General features: G+C 40.4%; 1 protein-coding gene across 1 annotated transcript in view; it reads left to right on the top strand.

Annotated features, from left to right (window-relative positions):
• Positions 1–24,128, top strand: part of SBF2 (SET binding factor 2) — a 545,383-nt gene that overhangs the window by 420,031 nt on the left and 101,224 nt on the right. The window lies entirely within an intron of this gene.

The raw sequence follows: 24,128 nt of genomic DNA, 5'->3' as shown, positions 1-24,128 counted from the left end.
GCTTCTACTCTTACCTGAGTTAAATTTTTGGGGAATCAAAGACTCATCTCTGGTGCCCTGAATTTTTAAGGGGCTCAAGGCTGGCCCCCCAAAACAGTTTAAATGCTGTTTGGTTGTGGCTGTCCTAGTCTGTGTTCTCAGGAGATATGGTGAGGCCCAATGCTGTACTTTGGGACACCCTTTGAAAAATTTATGAGTCCACTTCAACTTTAATTTGGGACAGGATCCTGTAAAATGTCCAGCTTTGTGCCAAGCAAAGCAGACAGGTTTTGTCTTGTTAAATTGATCTGCCATCAGATTCTTGTGGTCTAAAGTTTTTATGTCTTGGCATGCTTTTATAGCCTCTTGGTGAGGAGTTGTCTCCTCAAAGAAATCTGTAGCATTGCGTTTTGTAGTTACAATCTGCCATGCTCTTTGAGCAGCTAGTCCAATTGGATTAAAGGTTTGTTCTGAATATAACAATTGCCTAGTAAGACTTCTAAATTTACCTGTGCCAGTTAATTCATCATAGGCAATATCTACATGGTGTTTTTTGTTGATTCTAGCTTGTTCCTCACATAATTCCTGAAACAATAACTTCCATATTATGGAATCTTTGGCATTAAGCACAGATCCAACTAATTCATACCAAAAATCTGGTGGTAGAGATTGCTGGCTAATCAATGACGTGGTGTCATGGGCTGCATTACCATACTGAATGATACTATTCCTGAGAGCTTCAAGAGTTTGGAATTCAACATCTTTCTGCTTTTCTAAGTTTACTTTTGCATTCTCAGGATTATTTTTAATTTCTGTTGGAGAAGCTGATTTCTCTGCTTTCTCTTCTAGGTTTAGGCTGGTTGTAAACCTGCAGTTAGTACTGAGTGGAGAAGGAGGAAGAAAAGGTGTGGGCTGAGCACTAGTCAGTTCATCAGAGTCAAGAGAAGCTGCATGAGGTGGAGGAGGAATAAACTGAGTGTCAGAAAGCCTATGGGCTCTAAGAGAAACTGAGTAAGATGGTGGAGGGATAGAGTCAGCAGGAACAAATGAAAGTGGAGAGGTTAGGGTAGGTAGAGGATCAGTAAGTGTAAGTGTGGAAGCAATAAGCGGAATCCGAGAATCAGCCTTTGAAGGCTGGAGCTCAGGAGATGGCTTGAGGGGAAGGTCAAGCTGAGAGTCAGCTTGATTCTGTGAAGGAAAAGAAGTCATCATAGGGATGGATGGAGCAAAATAGACGAAATTCAGGTTAGAAGGAAAGTCTAAGAGTGAGGCAGATTGGGACAATGAATCTTGAATGGTTTCTGCCTCTAAAGCTGTTCTAACTACCTTCCAAGTTAACCATACTTATGATGCAACCCTAAGTCCCTTTTCTTGTGCTTTCTTTAAAGTCTGTCCAAGTTGATCCCACTGTACATTGAGTACTTCTATTTCTAGGAACTTGGGATCACATTTCAAAATTACCTTAAACAATGCCTGAAGTTTAGCTTCTGGTACTCTGTATCCTTGCCTGTGCACTAAAGATTTTAGTGATCGTATGTAACTAGTGTGAGAAGAAAGTTTCTGACCCATTTTCTAGTGGTCAGCGACTCACCCCAGAGGCCACCTGAGGTCCCTTGACCGTCCCGGGTCCTGCACTGCAATCTTCCTCTCAGGTGTCAATCCACGATGGGCGCCAGATGAAGCCGTCCAGCAGCTTCACAAAGATTCCTAGTGGGTTGGACACTTAGAAAGGGGAACCAAGGACTGAGTGAAAATGGGTTACGGGTTAAGGATTAATGGAAAGAGAACATAAGGCGAGAATAAAGATATACACAGACACAGAAAGTTTTGGCATAAGGTAGACAGACAGCGAGTAAGCTCTGATGGTCAAGAGCTCTCTTGCCAACTGATGTCTTGTCACTTTTATTGGGGTTACAACAGTATGGGGGGAAGGGGAGAGGCTGGTGGCCTGATACATTAACATTATGAGGTAATCATAAAATGCAAACTGCCAAAACCTAAAACAATAAGTAGCGCTAAGATCAGGATCCAGATTGGATATGGCCTAAGGCATCTACTGATGTTTGATACCTATGTTAATTGATCATTGAAGGAAAAGTAAGGAGACTGAGATAACTGACTCTCTTCTGGGGTGTAGCCTTAGGGAAGGGCTAGGGATTTGGCAAGGTCAACATTCAATTTGACTCAAGATTGCAGGGATCAATCATTAGCAGTATAAGAGTTAAGTTTTTGAATACTTCTTAAAATAATATCACAATTAATGTATACCTGGATTGCTACAATTATAGTGCTAGAAATATTAGATAGTGAATTAAGAAAAAGAAATTGCCAGAATAAATATGGACAAAGAGGAAACAAAATTATTGTTTTTTGTAGATGAATGATGGTTTATTTGGAGAACCACGGAAAGTCAGTGGAAAAAACTTAATCGAAACAGTTAACTTCATCAAATTTACAGAATACAAAATAAACCCACACAAATCATTAACATTTCTATAAGTTACCAACAAAATCCAATAGGAAGAGATAGAGAAATTCCATACAAAGACAGTTTAAAATCCTTGAGAATCTACTTGCCAAAATACACAAGAACTATATGAACATGATTACAAAATGCTTTTTACACAAATAAAAATAGATCTAAATAATTGGAGAAATATTCATTGCTTGTGGGGGTAGGTTGAGCCAATTTTTTTCATTTTATTATTTTATTAATTTTTCCCATGGCTATATGATTCCTGTTGTCTCCCTTCCCTCTTCCCTCCTCCAAGAATTGACAAGCAATTTCTCTGGGTTATACATATATTATCACTCATATTATTTTCATATTATTCATTTTTGCAATAGAATAATCTTTTAAAACCAAAACCCCAGAACATATAGCCATATAAATAAGTGATAAATCATATGTTCTATTCTGCTCCAACAGTTCTTTCTCTAGCTGTGGAGAGCATTCTTTCTCATAAGTCCCTCAGAATTGACCTGGATCATTGCATTGCTTTTAGTAGTAGAGTCAATCACATTTGATCATCCCATAATGTTTCAGTTACTGTGTATAATGTACTCCTGGTTCTGCTTATTTCACTCGGCATCTGTTCATGTAGATCTGTCCAGTTCTTATAGAAATCATCCTGTTCATTATTCCTTATAGCACAATATAGTACATCACCATCATATACCACAATTGTTCAGCCATTCCCCAATTGAAGGAAATCCCTTCATTTTCCAATTTTTTGCCACTACAAAAAGTGTGGCTATAAATATTTTTGAACAAACAGAAGCTTCCCCCCCCCCTTTTTTTTATTTCTTTAGGATACAAACCCAGCAGTGGTATGGCTGGATTCTTTTAGCATATCATCATATCATCTGCAGAGAGTGATAGTTTAGTCTCCCAATTGCCTACTTTAATTCCTTCAATTTTTTTTTCTTCTCTTATTTGCTATAGCTAGCATTTCTAGTACAATACTAAATTATTCACCCCATTCCATCTCTCACTTCCCTCTCATTGCAATCCTTTTTTTCAACCCTTAATTTTTTTTTTGCATATCATATCATCATAATCAGCTTACTTCCCCACCCTCTGTCTAAGTATATTCCTTTTATCTGTTCTACTACAAAGAAAATGTTTAAGAATTACAGATACCCTCTTTCCATGTAGGAATACATACAGTTTGACCTTATTGAGTTCCTTAAATTTTCTCTTTCTTATTTACCTTTTTAGGCTTCTCTTGGGTCTCAATCAGACTGCCCTGCTCTTGAGCCTTTGATGAGAGGTTCAGGGGGCCCAGCTTTGGGTCCACCAACTACCCTAAACTGAGATCTATGTCCTCACCACAGGCCCTGGTTAGGACTCCTGGCCTCCATCTGGGCCCACATAGATTAGGCTGCTTCAATACAGACTGCCCTGGGCTGGAATTCCAGACCCCACTGCAGGTTTGCTTGGAACTTCAAAGGGTGTGCATTGGCGTGGATCGCTGTCTGTCCAGGTAGGGTCCCAGGGTCTGGATGTTGCCTTGGGCTCAGATTCAGAACCCCTGCACAGCAAATGTGGGGTGGAAGGGGTACGGCTTGCTCCTCACTCCTCACTATAGCCTCCTGCTAGCTGTGCTCCCCTCTAACCCCAATGTCCCAAATGTTCTCTGCCTACCTTTTAGGTTGTTCTCTTCTTGAAAGTTGCTTCACTATGTCTCCTTGTTGGTTCTTTCACTCCTGAATTCATTTTGTGGTATTATTTTATGATTGGTTGAAGGGGGTTCTCATGGTTGTTTTGAGCTTCCCTGCTTCTATTCTGCCATCTTGGCTTCAGAACTAGAAGAGCCAATATTTTTTAAATGAAAGTACTACCTAAATTTATTTATTCATTGCTATACCCACCAACAAACAAAGGATTACTTTAGAGATCTAGAAAAAATAAAAGTAAAGCTCATCTAAAGGAACAAAAGGTCATAAATATCAAAGGAATTAATGGGGGAAAATGAGAGAAAGGAGACCTGTTAGAACAAAATCTCAAACTGTGCTGCAATGCAAATGAGCATAATAGTAGCATATGTCTGACAAAGATCTCAGTTATTAGGGTAGGCACCATCTATCCTCTTCTGTCTTGAGCCCTCTTATCCCTCTATACTATTTCACCTGTTGATCTCACCAGCTGCCATAGATTTAATTATCATCTCTATATTGACAATTCTCAGATCTGCCTATCCTGCCTCAATTGCTCTGTTGACCTCCCATCTCTTATCTCCAACTATCTTTTAGATGTCTCAAATTAGGTGTCCAACAGACAGCTGAAACTCAGTATGTCCAAAACATAACTTATTCTCTTTCCCCTAAGCCCCAGCCCACCTTCCCTGTTACTATAGAGGGCAAAGCCATCCTCCCAATTCCTCAGGCTCACAATCTAGGAGTCATCCTGAACTCCTCATTGTCTCTCATTCTCCACATACAAGCTCTTGCCAAGACCTGTCAAATTTCCCTTGTGCAAAATCTCTCTGATATGGCCCCTTCTCTTCTCTGACACTGCCATCATCCTGGTGCAAAGCCTCATCAACTCATGCCTCAGCTATTGCAGTAGCCTGCCTCAAGTTTCTCCCCTTTTAATCCATTCTCCATTCCACCATTCAAGTGATTTTCCTAAGACCAAGTCCAACTACATCATACCTCTACTCAATAAATTCTAGCAGCTCTCTGTTTTCTCCAAGATCAAATACAAGAGCCTCTGCTTGGTATGCAAAACACTTTGTTGCCCAGCACCTTATCACCTTTCCAATCTTCTTACAGCTTCCTTGTCACATACTCTTCAGTCCAGGGCACTGGCCTTCTGGCTATTCCATGCCCTCTCTCCTCCATGTCTGGAATCCTCTCCTCCTAACCACCCCCTGTTGTCTTCCATGGCTTCCTTTAAATCCCAATTAAAATTCTGTCTTCTATAGGAAGTCTCTCACCCCACCCCACCCCACCCCCACCCTTAATTATTTCCTATTTATACTGTATATAGATTATTAGTTTGCTTGCTGTCTTTCCCATTAGACTGTGAGCTCCTTGAGGGAAGAAACTGTCTTTTGCATCTTTTTGTTTCCTCAGTTTTTATCACAGTGGCCAGCACGTAGCAGGTGATTAATTAATTTTATTTATTCATTAGTTGGTTAATATTTAGCAAAAACTGTTGGGAAAACTGGAAAACATTCTGGTAAAAACTAGTTATAAATCAACATCTCACACTATTTACCAAAATAAGTTCTAAATGACCACTTGATTTAGACATAAAGTGACATCATAAACTCTGTCAGATCTGTGGCTAGGGAAGAGTACATGTGATGGAGAGGTTCACAAAAAAATAAAATGGAAAATTTTGATTACATAAATTTAAGAAGTGTTTGCACAAACAAAACCAGTTCAGCTAAAATTAGAAAAGAACCAGTTGGGGGGAAGAATCTTTTCCACAAGGTTCTCTGATAAAAATCTCATTTGTAAGATAAGAAACTGATTCCAAATTATAAGGGCCATTCCATATTTGATAAATGGTCAAAGAATATGACTAGGCAATTTTCAGAGGAAGAAATCTAAGCTATCAATAGCCATATGGGGAAAAAATGCTAAATTACTAAAAATTAGAAAAATGCAGATTAAAACAATTCTGAGGTACCACTTCTCAGCTATCAAATTGGCCAAGATGACAAAAAAAGGAAAATCACAACTACTGGAAAGGCTGTAGGAAAACAGGCACAATATTGGTGGAGTTGCAAACAGAGCCAGTCATTTTAGAGAACAATCTGGAATCTGCCTCAAAAGTTATTAAACTGTGAATATTCAGCAATAATACTACTAGATCTATACCTTAAAGAGATCAAAAAAAAAAGGGAAAAGACCCATATACACAAAAATACTTATAACATCTCTTTTTGTGGTAACAAGAAATTGGAATTTCAAGGGGAGTTCATCAGTTGGAGAATGGCCAAACATGTGTGTGTATGTGTGTGTGTGTGTGTGTACACATAGAATTGAGCATGTATGTGTAAATATACAATACATATATACATAGTTACATATTCATATTCATGCATATACATACACACAGAGATATGTGAGTAACTATAAGGAGGAGGAAAGGGAAAGAAAAACCTGAGAACATTTATATGAACTGATATAAAATAAAATGAGCAGAACCAAGAGAACAGTTTATTAAATAACAATAATACTATAAAGACAAACAACTTTGAAAGACTTAGGAACTCTGACATGGTGGAACTAACCACAGTTCCAGAGTGTCATGATAAATTATGCTATCTGCTTCCAGAAAAAGAGGTGATAAACTTTGAAGATTGAAGCATATTTTTCTTAATATGGCTAATGTGGGAATCCATTTTGCTTGTCTACTCATATTTGCAAAAGATTTTATTTTTCTTGCTTTCTCAGTAGGCAAGGTAAGAGAAGTGACTGGCTTTAGAGAGCATTTAGAACAGAAAAAAAAAATTTTTTTTTAAATTTAAAAGGAGACTTGAACTTCTTCCATGAAGAAAATGGGGATGTTTCTGGATCTGCCAAAACTTGCCAGCTTTGATTATCTCACGTAACTGATGTGACCACTTCCTATGTGTTGTTTTACTGGCCAAAATTTAGAGTATTTGGTTAATGATGAAGGCTGCTTATAACAGCTCCCTCACCCAAAAGGGAAAGGGCAATATGCTGATAAAAGTAACTAGAGCAGCTGATCAATATCCATTGATACAGTCTCTGATTCCAAAGGAATTGCACCAGTTTCTATGTTTAACCTTAATCTTAAACCTAATCTGTTTACACTAGATTGGTACATTTCTTTAAAAAGTTTATTTCCCTTTGTCTAACTCACTATAAAATCAGCCTCTAGATCTAGATAATCTAGTCAAATGATGCTTATTTTTAGGATATAACGAATTCATACAACAGGAATTAGATATGTAGCTCCCTTAAGCTAGGCCAAAGATAAGGACCAAAGGGAATCTTTGGATTGAAGACAAATCATTGGATTTCTATTCAACTATGTGCACATAGTCTTTATGTGTGATCCTTGTGGCACTGTACAATAGGAGCAGTCCAGATCTGTTCTCAATCAAGTGCTCCCTTCTCTAAGTCTATTGGAGGTAGGTGCCAGTATAATTGGGTAATTGTTGTTGTTTAGTCATTCAGCCACATTCCATTCTTTGTGACCCTGGATAAGGTTTTGTCATTTCCTTCTTCAGTGGATTAAGGCTGGCCGAGGTTAGGTGACTACCTGGATGTACAGGGTCATGCTGCTATGACTGCCTGAGGCCAGATTTAAACTCAAGTCTTCCTGACTCCAGGCCCAGTGCTACATCCTCTGAGCCAGCTAGCTGCCTCCTCACAGCTAGCAAGTGTAATAATATTTGAAGTCTAAGTCTCCTTGTGCCATTATTCTCCAGTGCTGTGCATGAGATAACTTTTCTAAAAGACTACAGTATCGATTCTGGCTACCCTGAGAGCATTTAACCTGAAGATGTTTAGGCTGCCTCTTCTACCACTGAGCAAAGCTTCAAACAGCAGTGCTTGGTGATCAGTCTCCCCTGGCCAGGTACAGAATTAGGCAATGAAAAGAAACATGAACATTCATGTTTAGTAAAAGCTCAAGGGTCTCCACCTTCTCCATCTGGGCTCCCCTCTCTGTTTACTACTTCCCACATTCATAGATTTTAAAACTTACTATAATGTGACTGAATAGTTTGTTGAACATATCAAAAATTGAAACGATATAGGTCAAATGCACCTATAAGAAAAAAATCTGTCCTTAACTATCTCCTAAATGTCTTTCCACTTGCTCTCCTGTCTTGGGCTTTGAGAGAGAAGGGGGTTCCAGCTGCATATAATATGGGAAACGTTAAAGGATGAGAGTACCCTTCATGAATCTTAAGATCATGACCTCAAACAAAGGAAAGGTAGGAGAGAGAAAACAGAGCAATTTGTCTTCTCCTTCCTAGATCACCAATCCAATGGGATTCATAAAAGCCAGCAATCTCTACAGCCTCAAATCTCTCTTTTTGTAGCTCCTGGCCCTGTCTCTGATATAATATGATCCATATTTCTCCCATAAGCCAAACACCTTTTTTGTATAGGACAAATTCCTAGAAGAAGCTGAATTTGGGCTAAAGCACTAACAAAAGTCTTCTTGTTGAAGAGTCATTGGTCATGTATTTGAGGTCTTAAATGGTTTGCCATTTTCCTTCTTATTTTACAGAAGAGGAAACTGAGGCAAACAGTGTTATTGTATCCGAAGTCAGATTTGAACTCAAGAAGATGAGTCTTCCTGATTCCAAGCTCAGTCCTTCACACCACCTAGCTGCCCACATAGTCTATAATTTGACTTAGAGGAGAGGAAGAATCTAGCTCATGGATTTAGTGGGAAGGTTCTATAGGGGTCATCTTGTCCATTTTGTCCCGAGGTACAGAGATGTGAGGCTACTTGCTTAATAAGGATCACACAGCCCATAAATCATGTCCCCTAATTCAAAATCCATTGTTCTTTGTAATAATGACACTAAAGGCTAAAACAAAGATATTGGAACCAAAAGGAGCCTGTTATAGTGTTGGCTTTTCCCTCCAGTAAGACTTTTCTGGAGAAAGTAAGATATTGGCAGCCTTAAAGTCAGACTGAGGATTTAGTATTTAATCTGCCAGGCCACAGCCAACCATCTCAGGTGCTTAAACTCCGAGGATTAGTCTAACAAAAGAAATGAATGTTTTACAATCCAGCCATGGTAGGTGGTTGAAGGCAAGAGAGTAGAAGCAGAGAAGCTAAGTAAGAAAATAGTATGGTACATGCAGGGGTTCTGCTAGAGCTAGCCCAAACTGATTGTTAAATTTTCATTGAAACGTTCAAACCTCAGAAATCAGCACAGTCACAAATCAAGGTTAGATTAATTGTTCTATTGATTGTGTAGACTTAAGAGAGAGTGATGGGAGAAATGGTAATCCTACACACACAAAAATTTTTTTCAGAGAGCTGATTGTTAAACATTTACCAGCATGGCATGTAGAGATGTATAAAAATAAAACACCTTTTATGGAAATATTCTTCAAAGTATTCATTCTAGACTGCATTCCATGTTACTGATGATACCCAGGTTATGCAATTATACAGTCGTCATGAGCCAAAATGTTGTGTCATTTTTACTTGCTCTTCCTAAAACAAATCAAAGTTTACTTTCTATGGCCTCATCCAACATATGCAACCAGGGTTTTTCTATAAAATAATCATGACGGTGCTGATTCCCAAATCTTGGGTTAAAATGTGCCAATTTTCTGCAGTGGGATTAGCAAATTATGACAAATGCTTGTTTCTCTTAGGCAAACATGTAGATCTGAACTCTAAGTGCCCTAGTTCCAGTTTTGCTGTCTCATTAGTTCTGATTATTAAGGAGACACTTGTGTGGAAACCACAGCTTTGTCTTCTTCCTGAGTCACTAATTTCACAATTGCATGTTTGATGACACAAGCCAGGCTCAAGCAAAGAGTTTTATGTTCCAAGCAGAGCTGTGTAAGAGCAACAGGTTTACTTGATTATTTTCTATGAAAAAAACAAACCTATTATAGCTTAGAAAAAAGTAGAGTTTGGTCCAAAGTCACAATCTGTTATCTTTTCCATCAAGGAAGCTAATCGAAGCTGACATGACTTCTGGGAAATGCATTGCAGCTGACATCTGGGCATGATATATGCCAAAGTGTTGTCACAAGAAATCAGGTTATCCAGAAATGGAATTTGAAGCCTTTAGGAAGACCAAGTGGGAACAACAGTCTGTACTGCTTCAGCCCATTTAGCATGAATATTCTCTTCAAATTTTACAAAGTGACATTATTTACACACTGTGTAACCCCATTGAAAACCTTAACTGCCGGAATATTTTTATCCCTTCTTTCAAGTCTGCTCCTCCCTTTTAAAAATATTTCTGTGGTGGCCAAGGATTGAGTAGAATGAGACCAACCCTAATCAGAGAACAAAAAGACTAAGTCCTATTCTCTATTCCCTGACTCCCTTTTTTCTTTCTTCCCCTCTCCCCACTGCCAGCCACTGATTCCTTGATTTTATCATGTTTATGTCTTTTGTCTCTTCAGTCATACTATATAACCCCTTGGGTTCACAGATCATGTACTAAGCATTTACTCCCTGTCAGGGAACTCCTAATGAAAAAGTCACAAGAGGGCATTTGGTCTACAACTTAGAACTAACCTCGGGCCCAATATGTGCAAATCCCTTCTTTAAAATCCTCCACAATGGACCACTGGCTTGGACATTCTCAGTGCTGTTGCCCCTATTACTTAACCGATTCCTTTTTTGGACAAGTGTAATAGAAGGTTCTTTTTTGAATTGAGCTTCCTTGAATTCTTGAAATCTGCTTCCTTGTCATTTTTTAAGGTGGACAATGCATCTCTATAGCTTTGGCCCCAGAGCCTTTCTGTCCTGGAGCCAAGAAGAATAGATCTAATCCTTCTTCCTTATGACCTTTTAAGTACTTTGACAGCTAACTCGTCCCCAGTCTCACTCTCAGCCCCTCCCCCTTTCTCTCCCCAAGGTTAAACATATCTAGTTCCTATAACCAGTCCATATATAGCTCCACCGTCTCCAGGATTCTCCCCAACCTGGCCACCCCACCCTCTGACGTGCTCCAGCTTGTCAGTGCTCCTCCTACAGTGTGTTGAGCAGAACTAAACACCACACTACAGATGTGCACCAGCATTTTTGGTTCCGTGTCACACAGTTGATTCACATAGAACTCACAGCAATAAATACTTATTAGTTGATGCAGCAGGAACTGAATTTATTCACAGCTAGCCCTGCTGTGCACACAACCTTTCACCACGGCTGGCTGGCTGTCTCTGAATGGATCACTGCACCTCATCGGGCTGTGCCTCAGTGGAGAATTTGCTAAAGTACACATGTGGTCCATTATCGCCTTTCTCTTTGAAGCCTTAAAGCTTTTCTTTCTGATCTTAATAGAAAAGATAGAGTCTATCCAAAAATGTTTTGAGTGCAGTTTAAAGTCCAATACAAAATCAAAAAGTATTGTTGTCATTGTCGCTATTCTTCTTCTTCATTTATCATTTCATTCAGCAAACATTTTCTGGGTACTTACTAGGTACAATGCCCTGTGCTCAGGTATGGGGGGGCAGGAGTAGAAAAAAGTAAGATGCAGTCTCATTGTCTAGTAAGGATTAGGAGATTTGCACACTGATGACTCTAATAAATGAGAATCTGAAAGTACTATTAATGCCTAAAGATGGGAAAGGCCCCATCCAAATGGAGTGCAATCAAGGAACACTTCATAAAAGAGGTAGCATTTTTTAATCACCTGGAAGGATAAATAGGATTTCGGCAGGCAAAGTAAAGAAGAGGGAATTCAGGTATAGGGGATAACCGGCCCAAACAAAGCCACAGAAGCTTCAGGGATGTCTGGAGAATCTTGAATTATCTGCATGAACTAAAATGTGGAACTGCAGGAGATTCAGGAACTGAAATGGGTGGGGAGAGGGCCTGGATAGCCAGGCTCAACTTAATGTTTTTAGGGGGCCATCGGAGGTTTTTGAGCAGAGAAGTGATTTGATTTGTATTTTAAATTAACCTGGCAGAGTGTGCAGGTTGGATTGGAAACAGAGAATGTAGAAGTGGGGAGGTGTGTTGGGAGACCAAATAAAGCAGGAAAAGCTGGCCATCCTATCTTGTCACCTCAGGCCCCACACCTGTGACCAGACGAAGGACTCTGCCACCATGATGCGGCACCTGGAGCACTTAGAGGTGGAGAGCCCTTGCATGAAAGTGCCCCGTAAAAGCCAGTGCCATTTCTGCTGGCTGGGTCTTAGGGCAAACAAAAGAAGCAAAGCTTTGCCTTTTCTTCCCGCTCTTTCTGTGCTGTCACTTCAGAAATGGACAAGAATACAAGCTGAGTATGTTTCACAACCACCTTCTCTGGGTTTCCTGATTCCCTTTATCATGCTGATCACAAACACAAATAATGTGAGCTGAAGCTTTTGCTGAGTGGTTGGCATTTCTTTTTGTTTGGAAGAGTCCTTAATACTTTTTCCACTTTCCGTTGGGCTCACAGCTGCCCAGTCCTGCCTTTCTTAAGCACAGAAAGTGGCAATTGTTTGTACAGCCCCATAGCAGTGCCTAGCTCAAGGCCAAGCTTGAAGTAGGCACTCACAGAATTCGGGAACCGGGAAAGAACTGCAAAGTCTGTGGCTATTTCTAAGGCAACAGGAAGATCTGCCAAAGAAAGAAAGGGAGGATCTGATTAACCACTTCCCTGAACAAAATTGGTAGACACAGCATCCCCCAGCAGCCAGCATCCTCACCCTGAGTCAGCATTATTGGAATTTTTTAGGAGTCATTCAGGAGACCCGTGGAGGAGTCACCAAGCTAAGAAAAAACATTGTAGAGCCCAAAGTCAGAGAGGCTGACCTAAAAATAATACCTTCGGTGACTCAGCACGCTCATTGGAATGGCAGAAGACAAACATGCTGGCCCTGACTCCCCAAGGTTTTATACTCCCAACTCCTTATAAAGCTACTGCTGCTTTATAACCACCCCTGGTGCCCTGCCTGGAGGTGTGACCTGTCACCAAGGGAGCAAGTGGGAAGGAGGGTCTGCCCCCAGTGTTAGCAGAGGTGGCATGGAGTAGCGGAAAGACCACCAAACTGGTGAAAAAGCACCAGCCACATGGACCCACCAGGCCTCTTGCTGGCTGCAGGGCCATGGATCTACAGGCAGACACTTGCTGACTTGTCTCTGAATGTGGGTGGAGTTCCATGCCAACTTTGTGGTGACCCTTCTGACCTGGGGCAAGCCCTTTCTCCTCTTTGGGCGCAGTTCCCTCTTCTGTAAAATGGTGGATGGGAAGAGTGATCCTTCACAACTGTAGGAAAAGGGAGAATTTTAACCAAAAAAGGAATAAAGGAGATCATAAAAGCAATCAATATGATTACATGAAATTGGAAAAGCTTTTTTATGAATAAAATTAGTAAAGTTAGGAGAAGAAAGGAAAATGTAGATTGGGGAAAAATCTTTGTTTCTAATTTCTTTGACAAGGATCTGGTATTTTTATATATGTAAATGTGTAATATATGTATATATGAAATTAATGCAAATCTTTTTACCTATAGCCATCCCCTAATGTATAAGTAACGGTCAAAAGATGTGAACAAACAGTTCCCAAAAGTTTCATACTAGTAACAACCATATGAAAAAATTGCTCCAAATAACTGATTTGATTAGCTTCAAATCACACTAAGAGAAATGTGAATTAAAACCACTCAAGGGACTCATATTTCAGCAACATGGCAAAGGGACAAAAGATGGAGTCACTCAGTGTTAGCTATGAAATAATCATACTATTCTGAAAAAAGAATTTAAATCTTACTTTTAAAAAAGTAAGCAAATTTTTCATAGTCTTTGGCCTATAGATCCTACTATTAGGCACATACCCCATTCATAGCAAGGGTGAAAGTAGACAAAATCAGAGTTCGAATTAAAATCAATATCAATTCAAATAAGAAAAGTGAACATTGAAAAATGTGCTTCCCAAATGACTGTTTTTCTCAAGAGGCATTTGTGTTTATAGAAAATGTCTACAAGCTTTCCTTGCCTTAGACACAATTCTGCTAATAGTATTTTTTCAGTTTTAGTTAAGTTTTTAGGGAGGGAAAGTCATATTGAAAAATATGGTAGTACTCTGGCATCCTTCATCCCTTAAAAAGACATTATTTTTCCATGTTATTTAACTTTTTTTTTTTAATCCTCACCTTCCATCTTAGAGTCAATACTGTGAATTGGTTCCAAGGCAGAAGAGCAGTAAGGGTAGGCAATGGGGGTCAAGTGACTTGCCCAGGGTCACACAGCTAGGATGTGTCTGAGACCATATTTGAACCCAAGACCTCATCTCTAGACCTGGCTCTCAATTCACTGAGCCACCTAGCTGCCCCCATGTTGTTTAACTTCCAATTTCCATTAAATCATGCATATTTGTATATATAACAGTTGTATCTGTATTTTTTATTTTCTTTGCCTCATGTGAATTCTGAAAGCAATAGATATGTTTCCAAGTTTGACCAGATCCCTTTGCAGGACACTTGAGTTCTTTATAGCTTTGTGATTGGCCCAATGGCCTTCCTTCTCGGACCTACCCACACCATGAGTTGCAGGAATAACTCGCCTTTATCAGGCCATGAAGCAGCCTCTTGGGATTTGCCCCCCTCCCTGTTAAAGTATGAAAGGTTTTAAAGTCTAAAGCAGTCAACCTGACTGAGCAAATCAATTCTTCTTTTCTCTTCATGTGTTTCTTCTTTTGACTCTGATGGAAAAAGGATGAACTATCTCTTTGTTACCTTATCTTATCAAGAGTCAAGGCAATTAAAGAACTGAACTGTATTGTTACAGGTGTTACAATCCACCTGAAGCTTTGAAGCCTTTTAGAAGTAATTACCTCAGTTCCACAGAGAGGAAGATGTTTTTAATTTAAAAATATGTGTAGTAGGTAGCAATCTACTATTGCTTGCCTCATAGTTCCAGTTACTCATCTATTTAAAAAAAAATGAGTTAGAAATTGCATGTAGGGTAGGCCTTTTTAAGGAGAAGTGGTTACTCTAGACTTGAAGGTGTTTTGCCCTAGTGCCTAGCAAAGCTGCACCTTGGAAAGCTGCACACACTGGCCCTTGGGCCCCACTTCAATCCATTCCCTTATTCATTTTGCCAACTTGTACTTTCCATGTCTTCTCATCTTGCTTGGGCTGTTGCTGTGGGCTGGTCCCAGACTCCACGATGCCTAAAAGGTGTAAGTGCTCAGAGATGCAGGTCTTTGGCCTCTTCTAGACTAGATTGCCCTAAAATAATAACACGTTCATGCTAAACAATTCATTTTTCTTCCTTTGTCATGAGATAGGTAATGAAAATGTTATTTCCATTTTTATAGATGGAGAAAACAAGGCTCACCCAGAAAGGAAATGGCTCAGCCAAGGTTACCCAGCTATTGAGTGGCCAAGCCAAGATTTGACTCTGTGTGTGTGTGTGTGTGTGTCACTTGGGGATAGTGGCAAGAACCCTAAATCTGTGGCCTGTGGTCCTGGGCTTGAGGCCTGCACTGACACTAACCACATAACCTTGACTAAGTCACTTCATTTCTTTGACTCAGTTTATGTTCTGTAAAATGAAGTTAGTCATTTTCCACCTCACAGGGTTGTTGTAAAGAAAATGTTTTCTAAACTTTGAGGTGCTTTATAAATATGAATTATAAACTGGAAAACTTTTCAGGCTAATCTAGTCCATATGTAGTTAATCATCATATAAATATGTATTGACCCACCTTCTGACCTAAATAAGTAAAAAATAACCATATCTGATCTCCTTTTGATTAATGAGTATCCCATAGGTCCTCAATTGTGATTACCCTAGTTGCCAGACTTGAAAATAGAAAATATATTATATACTGGTGAATCTGGTGACTTTTCACTGAACCCAGGATTTACTTTGGAAACTTTTTTTTTAATCGTATCCCTGACTCTGGCTTATAATGAGCATCCAGAAACAGATATTTCTCCATAAGAGGAATGCTAAGCCGTAGTCAAGGACCTTGCTTACTTTGTTCGGACAAAAATCCTATAGAACTAGAGAATTCAAATGTGCCCCTGGGAGCTCATTTATAATGTGATTTGACCTATAATCCTAATTCATCACTAGCCTTTAGCAGCTCTCTTTTCCCCCTACTTTACTTTCTCATTTGTAAAATGGGAATTCTAAAGGAAGAGACTTCTCTTGTGTGACAGAGAATAAGTAGTTTTGGAGAAAGCCATACAAAAAAGAGTTTAAATCTGCTCTGGCTGATGCCTTCCTTTTCTAACTTCTTTTGCACTCAGTATCTCCATGATAGCATTTTGTTGTTTATAAACAGTCCCCAAGTTGAAAAAGCCCGTTTATGAGTGGTTTTTAGAATTTGGATTGGGTTTTCCCATGGAGCTACATTACAGATAGTGGGTTTATGGTTTTTGAAATATGGGACTATTTCAAACATATCTAAATATTATTTATATTGGAAAATGCATGCCACGTGCCAACTTAGGAGTAGGGACTCCCTGTGTGGGCTCCCACAGGCATGTGGGGAATTACACAGGGTCTGTGTGGGGAAGTTGGAGGAAAGCTAGATGAAGTAACTCATTGAATTTCAACATTTGTACCAAAGACACTATCTGTGTCAATCATTTTCTTCTTGTTCTCAAGTGGGAAAATAAAGAGGAACTTGGGAATAGGGAGGGGAGAGTTTTAGAGGCAAACTAACCTCTGGTCTGTTTGTGTGCACCAGAGAGTATCTTTCAGCAAGATGCTCATTATGGCCTGCTGTCTAAATGTCTGCACATTTTAACATGATATTTTAACAGTATGAATAGTATTAGGACAGTATGTGGTGCTACCTTGATCACACGTGTATATGTGTGTATGTTAGCTTCCTAACCACTGTGTACAGTCCTTGTGAGTAAGGATCATGCTTTGGTTTCTTTAATATCCATATTGCTTCTCTTAGTGCTAAGAATCTTAAGTAGAAGTGAGCTAATTTTCTTTAAAATGCCATTGGAATTTTATGGTTTGAATTAAGATAGTGGTTTATGCAAAATGTTTGCATTATCATTTCTTGTGCTATCTGCTGTTGTAGAGATTATTTTAAGAAGTGTGATATAAACTTGCCTTCCATCTTTCTAAGTATAGGTTCCAAGGCAGAAGAGCAATAAGGGCAGATAATGGGGGTTAAGTGACTTGCCCAGAGTCACAACACTAGGAAGTATGTCTGAGGCCTTATCTGAACTTAGTACCTTCTTTCTCCAGGCCTGGTTCTCACTCCACTGAGTCGCCTAACTGCCCCTACCTTACCTTCTGTACTTTACATGTCTATCATTAATGGCTTGATAGCTGGGCTTGGAAAAAAATTGATGGCCAACCTTCTGGAGTTGAGCCTCTATACACTGAGCCAAATTAGTCTTCCTAAACAAACCTTGTAGTCTATCACTGGGCATGAACTATAGCCTTTATGGCTTACAGTAGGACCTGCTTGAGTTTATATCCTGCTGGAACAACATTCAGGAACCCAAGATTAGTCCTCCAAGTGCTACCACAAGGCATCAAAGGAGATCAAAGCAGTAAAATATAAAAATACCTAACATAACTCTAAAGCATTTTATTGTGCAGACAATGAGGGGACTTATGAAAGCAACAATAAGAAGTTCATTTCTAGGGCCCCTCCCCCAGCAAAATTATGCCCCAGGGCTACCACTCCAGAGAGAATGTACACCTTATTTCCTTTAACTATTTGCAAGCCTATTTAGGAAGTCCTACTGAAAACTTGTGATGTTCTAACACCATCCAGTCCCAGAAGAGGAAACTGAGGATTTTATAGCCATATAAAAAAGGGCTAAAAAAGGGCTTCAGTTGCTGTCTACTCTAACCCCTTCATCTTAGAGAAAAGGAAACCAAAGTGCAGCAAGAAGTGACGTTATTTGTCATGTTCCCAGTTAGCCTACAGACCCTCAGAGGTCTCTCCCAATGCGGAAGGTTATTCTCTTAGTAAAAAGTCAGGAGCTAAACAATTCCTTCACCTCTTAAGGACAAGAATAAGAGAAATGACTCCCCAAAATGTGGAAGTCCAGGTGGGGCCTGGAGAATCCCACAGGCCTTTCCCATGTCTGACATCCCAGCATACCATGGTTCTGTTTCATGATAGAGCAGACATCTCCTGCCACCTACCTTCTGATGGTCTGTAGAGCTCATGTTTCCAAAACGAAGACTGAAAAAACTTTAAGTGACTAATACTTGAATGACTGGAACTAAAAGTATAATCAGATGATGTGCAAAGTCAGAAACTCCAAAAGGCAGATAAAGGGGGATATTTGGTTATGGAAATGCTGATCATCTGTAGGCTTTGGTAACTATTGTATTCAGGAGGCTCACAGCTACAGAAAAAAACACGTTGGCACATAGTTATTCTGATCTGGGAGCCCTATGCCTTCCTGAAAAGTCACAGATTGTAGCCAACTCAGCCAACTTGCTGCCCTGAAGTTCTGTTTCACAGAGAAAAGAGAGCTTTCTTAGATACGGTCACTTGGGCCTAGAGCATGCTTGCCCACAAGCCTGTAGGACAGTCTTCTTTATTTGAGGAGCTTCCTTCACACATTGGCCATGTGCCACCTTTCCTTTCTGAAATTGTTATGCCCAATTCTGTTTGTTTAAGCAGCCCCTGAATATTAACTCCAGTTTTGATAGTCTGTTAAATTCTGTCTTCTCTTAAGTAGACCTAGAAAACCTTGTTTAATATTGAACTTTTAGGAGCTCCTCAATCACATACAGACATTCCCAGTTAGGAAGGAAGATGACATTCAATAATCATTCCTTCTTTTCCTTTTTTTTTTAAACCCTCACTTTCTGAGTCAGTAACAACTCTGATGGAAGGGCAAGGGCTAAACAAATGGGATTAAGTGACTTGTTCACAATCACACAGCTAGGAAGTGTCTGAGGCCAGATTTGAATCCAGATTCTCCTGCCTAGAGGCCTGACACTATCCACTAAGCCCCTTAGCTGCCTGCATAGTTATTCCTTCAGTACCCAATTAACTAACTAATTAATTGTAAAATTCCATGCAAAAATGTTACCTGCTTCTATAGGATACACATACATACATACATACATACATACATACATACATACATCACAGCTGTGAAATACATAGTAAATTTTTAGTTTCCAAATAGAAGGAAAAATGCATTTGAGCATTATTTCCCATGGGAAGAGAAAATCTTATATACACCAAGGATTTAGAGTTAGAATAGAACTTAAAGATAATTTAAGCCATCACTCTAATTTTACATATAAAGAAACTGGGGAGGAAGTTCAGTAATTTTCCCAATCCAGTTTATCTGGTTCCAAATACTCTTTGCACTCTACTTTATTATCTTATGTCAAAGTAATTGAAGGACAGAAAAGTCAGGATTTGGGCTTTTAGGGAATTTTGTTTCTCAAACTATCAGTGCTTTTAAGCTCTAATGCTAGCTATATTAATGTTGCTTTCATATTAACTGAAATTACCAAAACTGTGAAAAGGACCTTGAGTTTTAAGGCCTAAAAATTCCATTTATAACTAGAAAACACACTCTTTAAAAGGTGGTGAGGTGGCACAGTGAATAGAATACAGGATTTGGAATCAGGAAGACTTTGTGAATTCAAATCTGGTCTCAGACACTTAACTAGTTAGTTGTGTGATCCTGAGCAAGTCATTAAACCCTGTGTCTCATTTTCCTTATCTGTAAAATGATCTAAAGAAGGAAATGGCAAACAACTCCAGTATCTTTGCCAAGAAAACCCCAAACAGAGTCATAAAGAGTCAGACAAAACTGAAACAACTGAACAACTACATGTTCTTTTTTAAAAATGTGAAACTTTTTATTTTCTTAGGAAATTCTGTTTAAAGTGTGTTTAAAAGGGCAAGCTATAATTTTATATTTCAAAAAAGAAAGGCAGTCCCGTGGTACATTATAAAATCAGATTGTGGCAAGTTGCCATTGCCCTCTGCTGGCAGGGAGAGAGGGCAGAGCAGAAAACATTTGTCCTTCCTAAGTGTGGAAAGCAGGTGGGGAAAGGGGAGTCCAAGGGGAAGTGGCTGGACAGACAGGGTAAACGTCATAGGTGTTTTCAGAATGTCATTTAAATGGTACATGTTTAAGCAGAACGCGTCACTGGATGGGTAGATCACACGTTCCACGGAGGAGCGTGCTGTTTTTAACTGTGTGTTCATTGATGGAAACTGTTGCCTGAGGTGATTGCTCAGAAGACCGAATAAATGTAGTGGCAGTGGTGTGATTCCCAAGAATCTTCCCCTTATCCTAGGCCACATCTTGCCCATCCTGTCTGCCTAGATTGAGAGGAATCAATGGGAGAAAATATTGTCTAGGTTTGGTTTCATTTTACATCTTGATGATCCTGATCAAATCTGCCTCCAGAATCACAGTTGGTTGGTCAGTTAGTTGGTTTTCAGGAGAAGAGGGATCTAGACTTGTGATATCTACAATGTGGGGCGTTCCCAGTAGGCTAGCACCTTCTCTGCAGCCTACATTGATTTCCTGGGCCCTAAAAAGGTGAGTGATTTGTTCAGGGTCCCCCGGCCAGCGCAACAATGTCTGAGGTGGGCCTGGAGCCCAGGTAGCTCTCTGAGTAGCATTCTGGCTCTCTCCCTGTTACACCATGCTGCCTATGCTAGACTAGGAGAAGCTGATCATTGGAAAGAGTAACTCACTTCAGCAAAGGAGATGAGACAGTCTAATTTTGGAGGATATTTTATTGATTGCTGCCTAAGATTAAGGACCGTCCTAGTGACTGTTTTCTTTGGAAGCAGCATAGATTTGGAGCCATCTGAGACCTTTGTTCAGATCCTGCCTGTGGGAAAATTACTACGTCTCTGAGCCTCAGTTGCTTCATCTGTAATACAGGAATCAGAAATACGTGTCCCTAACCCAGAAGGGAGTGGTAACACTCATTTTATTAAGCATCTTAAGTGTGCCAGGCACTGTGCTGAGCACTGGAATGCAAACAAGAAAAAGGAAGACAGTCCCAGCCTCCAAGGCACTGGCAGTAGATGAGAGAGAAGTTGGGGACACCCTAGAGAACTCTGAGAAATCCACACTGAACCTATGAAGTCAGTTTGAGAAATGAGAAGGTGCCTGAGGGCGTCTGTGAATGCTCTTCTTTGCCACCATTGCCACCATGGGTGCACCGCTCCAGAATCCCAGTCATAAGTCCTAGACTTATCTAGATTCCTAGATTCAGTGCTGGAAGGTACTGACTTCAAAGGTCATGGAGGCAAACTGCCTCATTTCACAGAGGGCAGAACTGTGATCCCAGAGAGCCCACTCAGCCTCACTTCCCCAGGCAGAAGGGAGCCCAGCTGGGCTGGAACCTCCATCCTCTGACTCTAAAACCAGGGATCTGCCTTTTGTCTAATCCAGCTGCCTATTTATGGTTGAGAAAAGTGCCACCAAGTGAATAAAACTGTCTTATCATCTTGGTTCTTTGTTAGGAATAGCAATAATAGGTCCCAGAACGGAGTACCAGTGGCCTCCATTCTCCTGCGTGTCCCTGGACTTCTCCCACCTATGCAGTTACTCTTTATATGTTAACCCTGTTTCTTCTATGGAGCCGGGGCCCCCCTCTTACAGCTGCTTCACTTAACATCCCATTTCATGAAGCCAAAGAGGAAAAGTCAGAGGAGGGAACGTCATGGAAAAGCATCTCCAGGCCTCTAGGAATAGGAAAGGGAAACAGGCCCTCCTCCCCTCCCGGGACCCACCTCTGCTTGATGGAGCGCGTCATTGTTTCATGTCACAGGCAGAGGCTCTTTGGGGCTCCTATGCCCGGCCTTTCCCTGCCTTTCCAGCTTGCTTACATGTGACACCCCACACATGTACCCTTCTGCCCACCCCATCTAACAACTGCACATTTCTGCTGGTCGTCCCCGCATGAAATGCTCTCCCTCCTCCCTTCCACATCCTGGCTTCCCTCAAGATCCAGCAAAAAGCCCACCTTCTCCAAGAAGCCCTTCTTGCTCCTTAGCCCCCTTAATTCGAATCTCTTCCCTCTGTGCTTGCTTGGAGCTGACCCTGAATGTCTTGTTTGTACTAGTTGTTAACATATCGCCTGTCTCCCTCCTTAGACTGTAAGCTCAGGGAGGGCAGGGGCCCAGTGGTTGCCTCTCTTGGAATCCCCAGGACTTGGGCCCAGCACCGAGCACATAAATACTGAACTTCTTATGGCTGTGGATTCACTGCTCGCCCAGGAAAATGAGTGACTCAGCCCAAGTCAAACAATTAGTAATTATCTAAAGTGGGTCTGAGTCAAAACGTTCTGACTCGGAGCATATTCTTCTGTGTCCCAGGCTCTCTCCCTCTAAGAAAGAGTGAATTCTCCTTAACAGAATTTGCCTTCTTAAGCTTCACTCTCAGAACGAGAATCTGGCCATTCAGACCCTTTTTGATCTACAAAAAGTCTGCCCACAGCTCTGTAGCATTCCTTTTTTCATGAGAATTGGGCAAAAGTTAACATTCAAACTCCCGTTGAGCTTCAGCCTGCCTGAGGTAAATCAAAGCAGCAGCCCAAGGCCATCTTGGGAACCAACAATATGGTCCCTCATAAACAAGTCAGGAAGAGGCAGCTACACTGGTTTTGGAGAGACAAAAGAGGAGTTGCTCCAGTAGCTATAGGATCCCCAGAGAAGAGAAGGAGGAAGGGAGGGGGAAGAGGAGGAGGGAGCAAAAGGGGCAGTGAGGGTGGTGAGGGGAGGCAGAAGAGGAGAAGGAGGGTCCCTCTCCACACCGGGACTTCTGGCCCCAGGGAGGATCTTTAAACCTGAGCATTGGAGAATCTTCTTAGTAAGATGAGTAAGCTAAGGGGGGGGCAGAACAATGGCATAGAGAGCTGCCTAGTGAACAGATAGGCGGCCTCAGAGTCCGGAAGACCTGGATTCAAGTCCCTCCTCTGACACCTACTGACTGGGCCACCTTGAGCTAATCCCTGAAATGCTAAAACCCCCCCAGGCAAGTCTCTAAAATAATTGTAGAATAACCTCAGCTCTGTATTGGAAATCTCCCCATCAGGAGCTTTATAAACCAAAGAAATCACAAAGCTAAATCCCCAAATCCCACCAAATCCAACTAACAAACTCACTGATAACTACTCCCTGGAGACACTCACTCACTCACACACACACACACACACACACACACACACACACACACACGCTCACATGCACAGCCTTGTAAAACCTGTAGGAGCAATTTTTGCATTTTCTGCTTCTTTAGTGCTATTGCAGACAATGGATAAATGTTAGATGAGTAGAATTATTAAGTGGGTTATATGTAAAACTGTGTACTGTTGTGAAACCTTATTTGGTGACTAAAACTTCCTAGAAAATAGGAAACCAGTATGGCAGAAACTAGGTATAGGGCTAGGCCAGTAGCTCACACAATATATACGAAGACAAGATCAAAAAGGTACTTGATTTAGACATAAATCGTGATGCCCTAAGCAAATGAGGGGAGCATAGAATAATATACCTGTCAGAACTAGGGATGAAGGAAGAATTTATCACCAAACAAGAGATAGGGAGCATCACAAGAAGTAAAATGTAAATTACAAGAAGTAAAATTAAATTTAATTATATTAAATGTAAAAGGTTTTACACAAACAAAAACCAATGCAACCAAGGTTAGAAAGAAAACAGAAGAGTGGAGGTGGGGAATTTTGCAGCACATCTCTCCGATAGTCATATTTTCTCAAATATAGAGAGAACTGAGTCAAATTTATAAGAATTCAAGTCATTGCAATCAATAAATGGCCAAAGGATATAAATAGACAATTTTCAGAAGAAGAAATCAAAACCATCTATAGTCATATAAAAAATGTTCTACAATATTGATTAGAGAAATGCAAATATAAACTACCCTGAGACACCAGCTCACACTTATCAAATTGGCTCATATGACAAAAAATGAAAATGATAAATGTTGGAGGGGATGTAGGAAAATTGGGACACTAATGCATTGTTGTTAGAGTTATGAACTGATCCAATCATTCTGGAGAGCAATTTGGA

This window comes from Gracilinanus agilis, chromosome 6 (genome assembly GCF_016433145.1).
Source record: "Gracilinanus agilis isolate LMUSP501 chromosome 6, AgileGrace, whole genome shotgun sequence".
NCBI classification, from domain to species: domain Eukaryota; kingdom Metazoa; phylum Chordata; class Mammalia; order Didelphimorphia; family Didelphidae; genus Gracilinanus; species Gracilinanus agilis.
Note: the sequence above shows the minus strand (reverse complement) of the source record. Positions and strands in the feature narration are given on the sequence as shown.